General features: G+C 37.9%; 1 long non-coding RNA gene across 1 annotated transcript in view; it reads left to right on the forward strand.

The window, feature by feature from the left end:
• The first annotated feature begins 510 nt into the window (after positions 1 to 510).
• Positions 511 to 7,777, forward strand: part of LOC309654477 — a 29,994-nt gene continuing 22,727 nt past the window's right edge. The window contains exon 1 of the long non-coding RNA XR_014260280.1: positions 511 to 7,695. This is a non-coding gene — a long non-coding RNA (uncharacterized lncRNA). The remainder of the gene's footprint in view (positions 7,696 to 7,777) is intronic.

Here is a 7,777-nt window from a genome sequence, read left to right on the forward strand (position 1 = left end):
GTGAAGACAGTGGAATAGTCAAGTCATGTAAATGGGGACAGTGAGCTGTGTGGGGTTGGTGATCTGGGTTCGCAGTATACACTTACATTATCTATGTACATACTCATGTTACCTTTATCCATGAACTCTGCTATAATGTGCTCAGGTGAGGGGGAAATGAAAATAGAAGCACCTTCTGTGTATTCCCCTGAGACTATGAACACCCAGAGGGGGCATCTTTAACTAATTTGCACTAAGGCTCCATATAGGCAATTGGCACCACTATACAATATACTTTTTAAACACAAAGATCTGCACTCTAAGTCTACACATGATCTGTTCCTTGCTTTTTGCTCACCAATGCATTGTAGGGATCTTTCCATATTGGCACATATAGATCGCTTTCATTTCTGTAATCCTTAGAAATTTATCATCAAGTATTTAACCAGTCTCATATTTTTGGACACTTGTATGGTTTCTAGTTTTTAGCTCTTATAATATTGCCATGAACATCCTTCGGTGGAAGAGAGATTTAATATCTTATTGTTGTTTTGACTTGCATCTCTTTCATGTGAATGAGATGGAACATTTGTGTTTCTTTTACTTGCTTACCCATTTTTCTATTGGGTTATTGTACTTTTCCTTAGATTTCTATGAGCCCACTGTAAGGAGATTGACTTCTATCATCTGTAATATAGAATTTTCTGCTTGCCTTTGGTCTTATGATTTTATATGTAGTAATTTGGGGGAGTCCATTCATGAATTTTAATCTTTCCAGTAGTAAAATACATCAGTCTTTTCCTTAACAGTCTCTGGAGTCTGCTTCCTGCTTGGAAAGTCTTCCCTAAACAAAAGTATACGTAAAAAATCATTCATGCTTCTTTTTACAGCTTCCATGGATTCATTGATTCTCTGCTCCAGATGGTATTTATTTTGATGTAAGAAGTAAGATGAGAAGGGATTTGAGAAGGGATTTTTTTTTAATGGTTGCTGGTTTTCCCCCAAGACATTTGCTGAATTCTGTTTCTTTTTTCTTGTGTTTGAAATGCCACCCTTAAATTCCCATATGTATTTTGTGTCTCCTGCCTCTGTTCACTTTCCACTCTGTTTCACTGAAGTGCTTATCCTATACTATCCTGTTTTAATTTGAATAACTTTATAATAGGTTTTAATATGGTTGGGTCAGTGACCCATCTCTACTCTTTTACTTCCAAATTTCATTGGCCCATCTCACACTTTTATTTTATTTCCAACATTTCTTTTATTACAAACTAGAAGCCAGATGAATTCTAGAGTTTTTTGGTTAGGTTTCCCCCCAAATCTTGATGGTATGCTATTTTGAGATTGCTCTGAATTTATAATTAATTTAAGGGAGTTAAATTATAGTTTTGAGTCATCCTATCCAAAAGTAATGTGTGTGTTCTTATTCAGTTAAATCCTCTTTTATGTCTTCCAGTAGAATTGGGAGATTTTGTTCACATAGACCCTGAAAATTTCCTTTAAGGTTTATACCAAGGTAATGTATCTTTTTTTATTATTTTTGAAAATATGATCATTACTTCCTTTATATATAAAGGTATATATATACATATATATATATAATATTTAGAAAAGCTACTGATTTTTGTATGTTAGTTGTATAACCTGACACTCCACTCATATTCCTAATAGGTTTTCAGCTCTTCTAAAATCAGGAATGGGTGTGGGTGTTGAATTGCCTTTCTTGGGGTGCTGATCTAGTAGTTGCTCTTTGCTCTGTTAATCTGATCATATTAGTTTCTTACTATTGGACTAGCCTGGCATTCAGGGAGCCAGCTCCTCTTGGTCACAATGTGTTATTTTAAAGTTTACTGACAAATTTCTTTTTTGTTGAATATTTTAGCATGGATTTTGTTAAAATATTTTTGTACAGTTTTCTATTTTGTGTTCTAAATGTTTTTTGTATAAAGTGTAGAGTTGATAAAGAAAAATTTGGGGGATTCTTTCTTTTCTTGTTCCTTTTTTACTTTACTGTTTCACTTATTTTTTTTATTGTTTGCTCTGAGTATTGCATTCTACAGACATAATTTATCACTAGTTTTGACATTTTACAAATTTGAGTGAAGTGCAAGAATCTTATTTCCCTCTATGTCCCTTTACCATCCCCCATTATAATTGTTTTAAATATTTCCTCTATATACTTTGAGAATCACATCAGTTAATGTTAGAATTTTTGCTCCAATCCTCAAACATAATTTAGCAAAGTTGAACAGAAAAGACTCCATTGTATTCACCCATATCCTTTCTATTGTTTTCTCTTCTGTTCTGGAGTTCTAAGATTCCTTCTTTTATCGTGTCTTTCTGTTTCAAGGACTCCATTTAGACATTTTTTAGGGTAGGTGCTGATAATATTTTCTTATTTCTTTTACCTAAGAATATTTTGATTTTCCCTGCATTTCTGAAGGATATTTTCACTGAATATAGAATTATAGAATAAATATATAACTAAATAACTATCAAATTATAGTTATTTTCTTTCAGCAAGTGAAAACTGTTGTGTCACTTCCTTCCGGTCTTCATGGTTTCTGATGAGAAATCTGCTGTGATTTGAATTATCTATCCTCTATTGGTAGCTATCATTTGTGCTTGCTGCTTTAAGAATGTTTCCTTTGTCTTTAGTTTTTAAAAGTTTGATTATGACTTGTATTGATATGAATTTCTTTGGGTTTATCCTGTATTGTGTTTGCTCAGCTTCTTAAATCTGTATGTTATGTCTTTTACTGAATTTGAGAATTTTTCAGTCAATATTTATTTGAATATTTATTTGAATGCTTTTTCAGCACCTCTCCTTTCCACCTGGGATTCCGATGACACAAATGTTAGCTCTTTCATTAGACTCCCACAGGCCCCTGAGGCTACCTACATTCATGGTTTTGGTTTTGGTTTTGGTTTTCTTCACTCTATTTTCTCTTTGTTGTTCAGACTGGATAGTTCCTACTGTATTAATTTCCAGATCATGAATTCTCTCCATTCTGTTGTTAAGAGAAATAGCATAAAACTCCACTGAGTTTTTAAATTTTGGTTAGTGTATTTTTTAATTCTAAGATTTCCATTTGGTTTTCCTTTATATTTTCTGTTACTTCAATGAGTGTTCTGTTACTTCAATGAGACTTTCTCATGCTTCCCTTTGTTTCAAGTATGTTTGTAACTGCTCCTTGAAGCATTTTTTAATTGAGAACTGCTTTAAAATCCTTGTCAGGAAGCAAATAATAAAATGAAAGTAGAAGTGAATAAAAGTGAAAACAAAAACAATAAGAAAAAATCAATGAAACAAAAAGCTGATTCTTTGAAAATATCAGTAAAATTGAAAGACTTCTTGAAAGACTAAAAAAGATAAAAAGAAAATATACAAATAATTAATATCAGGAATGATAGAGGTGCTACATAGACCTTGAATCTGTTAAAAAAAAAAAAAAGGCAGTAAGAGACTACTATAAACAACTTTATTTCATAAATTCAATAGCTCAGAAGAAATGGACCAATTCCTTGAAAACTGCAACCTACTAACAACACTTAGCCAAGATAAAACAGATAAGTTGAGTAGCACTGTATTTATAAAAGAAATAGAATTTATAATTAAAAAGCTTTTTGGAGGGCTGTCTGTGCCCGTTATTTCTGGATCACCAGCTTCCCCAGCACCCACTCCTGGACACCTGAGGCAGAAAGAAAACTCAAGGAACTCACCCCTGTGTTGTTCCTTGGTCCTGCTGTCCCTAGCCAGCCTGACTTCTTTTCTCCACCTCTCAGTGTCTTCTTGTGCTTGTTTGATGTATAATATCCAGGGGTTATAACTGTACTTAGTGGGAAGAATAGGGAGAAGTGCATTTATTCCATCTTGTCCAGAAGCTCTTTCTTTTAATAAGTTTCTTCCATTTATATTTATTGATATAATATTTATGTTTGTTATAAATTCTCTTATTTTCAGTTTTTAAAAAATTTTTATTGGGGTAGAGTTGATTTACAATGTTGTGTTACTTTCTACTGATTCAGCAAAGTGAATCAGTTATATATATACATATATCCACTCTTTTTTAGATTCTTTTCCCATATAGGTCATTACAGAGTATTGAGTAGAGTGTCCTGTGCTATACAGTAGGTCGTTATTAGTTATCTATTTTATATATAGTAGCATGTATATGTCAATCCCAATTTCCCAATTTATCCCTCCTCCCCTTCCCCACTGGTAACCATAAGATTGTTTTCTATATCTGTGACTCTATTTCTGTTTTGTAAATAAGTTCATTTGTACCATTTTTTTTTTTTAGATTCCACATATAAGCAATATTGTACGATATTTGTCTTTTTCTGTCTGACTTACTTCACTCAGTATGACAATCTCTAGGTCCATCCATGTTGCTGCAAATGGCATTATTTCATTCTTTTTATGCCCGAGCAATATTCCATTGTATATATATATATATATACCACATCTTCTTTATCCATCCCTCTGTCAATGGACATTTAGGTTGCTCCCATGTCCTGGCTATTGTAAATAGTGCTGCAATGAACATTGGGGTGCATGGATCTTTTCGAATTATTGTTTTTTCCAGATATATGCCCAGGAGTGGGATTGCTGGGTCATAAGGTAGTTCTATTTTTAGTTTTTTAAGGAACCTCCATACTGTTCTCCACAGTGGCTGTATCAATTTACATTCCCACCAACAGTGCAAGAGTGTTCCCTTTTCTCCACACCCTCTCCAGCATGTATTGTTTGTAGATTTTTTGATGATGGCCACTCTGACTGATATAAGGTGATACCTCACTGTAGTTTTGATTTGCATTTATCTAATAGTGATGTTGAGCATCTTTTCATGTGCTTTTTGACCATCTGTATGTCTTCTTTGGAGAAATGTCTATTTAGATCTTCCACCCATTTTTTGATTGGGTTGTTTGTTTTTTTGTTATTGTGCTGCATGAGCTGTTTGTATATTTTGGAGATTAATCCCTTATCAGTCGCTTTGTTTGCAAATATTTTCTCCCATTCTGTGGGTTGTCTTTTCGTTTTGTTTATGGTTTCCTTAATTCTTCCCCCTTTCCTGTCTCTTGTAAAAAAGAAAAAATTAATAAACAGAAACCACAATTAAATAGAGTAGGAGACCAGAAGGGGGAGCTCTCATGCCCTATAATGACAGCAGAGCCCAACAAGAAGAAAGACTCCTCTGACTTGTTAAGAACTCAGTCAATGAAAAGCCATGGATTCTTTGTTTATTAAAGCCCTCCCAACTTCCTTTTTCCCTCTCCAGAAGTGTTCTTATTCTCTTTCCTTTGCTGTGTATTTGAATGTGTCTTGCCCTGGTTGCAGACCCCCAATTCTCTGCTGATCCCAAATGAACTCATTTTTGCTGGAGAAATATCTGGCAGTCTATTTGCTTTAGGTCAATGCTTTTCCATAGGTATGATTTTTCAGTGCCTGTGGATATGTGTTTTCCTTCTGCTAATTTGGAAGTTTAACAGTTGTGTTAGGTTTTCTAATGATTATTTTTATATATATGTTATGTAGGAGGTGATAATTTCATATATTAACTAGATATCAGATATTCCCCTAGTTCTAGTCATGTTAGAGCTGCCTGTTCAGGGTGGCCCAGGCCAGAGGCTATAGCGTGACACCTGGCTCTGGCAGGGCCCTGAAGAAGCTTAGTCCTTCCATTTCCATGTGAAATGTCTTCACACACAGAGTGGCTGAGAAAGGGAAGGGGAATCTGGTTCAAGTTTCTAATAGGGAACCCTTGGTGTCTACCTAATTGGGGAGGTGCTCCTTTAGAAAAAGAGGGGCTCACTGGGGTTTACTAATAGATATTTTTAAAATAATATAAATTGGGTATTTTGCTTATATTTTACTCAATCCACAACCACTTAGGAGTACTTTTGTGCAACTAGGTTTGGTTTTCTACTGGACACCCCCATATGTTCTGGAATTACAGAAGGGAAACGAAAGCCCCGAGGGAGGCCTGGGGATTCCCACCAACTCTACCTGGAGCTGGTTCCACCCACTGCCTACTGACTTTGGAGAAGGCAACACTTTTTTTCATCTTCCACTACCTCCAACAAGAGGAAGATTTTGTTGAACTTTACTTTCTGTACCTGGCATTAGGAAAATGAGGATCACTGCAGGGGTGAATTTTTAATGAGAAGACCTAGGAGAAGGGGCTTGCCCAGTACTGCCTGTCACACTTGGTGCCATCTGGGTGCCCTCGTGTACTTTTTGGTAAAGGACTCAGCCACCTTGCTATAGCAGCAGGGACCCGGCCAGAATACAGGATTGGTGAAGTCCGTGCAAAATGTATGACGTTTTCCCACTTGAAATTTGAATAGGAACCCCCACACCTTCCCATCAAGGCCTGGCTCTGAATGTCCACACTGCAAGCAGGCTGCTTACTTTGGCAGTTTTCTTGGCTCTCCACCACCCCGCTCCACCCAGTGATACCATCTCCCCCTCAGAGTCTCATCTGCTGGCATTCCTGGATTCCTGAGGACAGCCCTGGCTCAAGTCCAGAACTTGTACGCAAGTGAGTGACTCAGCCTGTCTCACGCAGTGAGCAAAGGCTTCCGGTTCAGAGAATGTTAAGCAGTTGCTAAGTAAATCTGTCCTGTATCCCAGAGAAGCAGGACCCAGCTCTCTCCTGGGCTGTTGTCTCAGCTGCCTCCCCACACAAAAGCTGTTGCTTTAAAGAGGAGGCCCTTTGCCAAGATGCCAAACTCTCCTTTGTCCCTGCAAATAAAACTTTCCACTAGGTGGCCTTCAAGTTCCTGTTAAGGAGAAGAGGGGGAAAAAAGACAAAATCCAAATCTTAATAGAGAGAGAGAGAGAGAGAGAAAGCAACAGAGAGAGAGGGAAACCAGAGAGCCTCAACCGGGGCTGCTCTGGGAAGACACCAGTCCCTGAGCAGCTGATTTGGGCACCCAGCAATTAGTCTGGGATTTGGGACAAAAAGAGCTTGGCCAGCGATTCTTCTGGGCTGGGCATCACCTAGCATGTCCTATTCCCACTGGTCTCTGTGGGTGGTGGAAATGTGCCCTGGACTTACTGTATGGCCTTACTGTATGGCTAACTGACAGGGCCTGGGCCTGTGCTTGGTCTTTCATGGGTGCCCTTTCTCTTCATGAAAATGACATCAGTGCACAAACTTAGTGATAGGACACACTGGGCCACATCGCTGGGCTTCTTCTGCACCAGCTCCATTGGGTTGAAACAGACTTGAACACATCCATCTTCTCCCCATAGAGGCTGCTGGCTTGGGGCTCAAGTCCCTCCCTATCCCAGGTTTTCTGATGCTGCACTTCTGAGGAAGGGGAACGCCTTTGTAACGTTTACATTGGGGCCCTAGAATATGAACTTGATCTTGGAAGACAGAACTCAATGCTTCTCCCCCGCAGTTTGCCAGTACCACTGAAGGGTCCAGATGCTGCCTGGCTTTGTATCCAACACACTCACGAGTGGGAGCCTTTAACCCTCCCAGCCAAGACATCCTCTGCCTCTGCAGAGGAATCTGTCCTCTTGAGCATCCGAAGACAGCCATGCTGGGGTCAGGTCAGAGATCAGAGGACAACAAGTCAGATGGCAAGTGTGACCCAAGAGACTGTGCAAGTGGCCAACAAGTAAAGGCTTGGGAAGGCCAGGCCCACCAGTAAAAGTGTTGTTTCGAATTTGTTACTGAGGTTAAAGTACTGAAGTGGCAGGTAACTTATTTTTTTTTAATAGAGTTGATTCAAAATTATTTATATAATTTCATCTATGACATTTCATATAATTTCATCCAAA

The sequence above is a fragment of the Balaenoptera physalus genome (genome assembly GCF_965194825.1).
Source record: "Balaenoptera physalus genome assembly, chromosome: 2".
Lineage (NCBI taxonomy): Eukaryota > Metazoa > Chordata > Mammalia > Artiodactyla > Balaenopteridae > Balaenoptera > Balaenoptera physalus.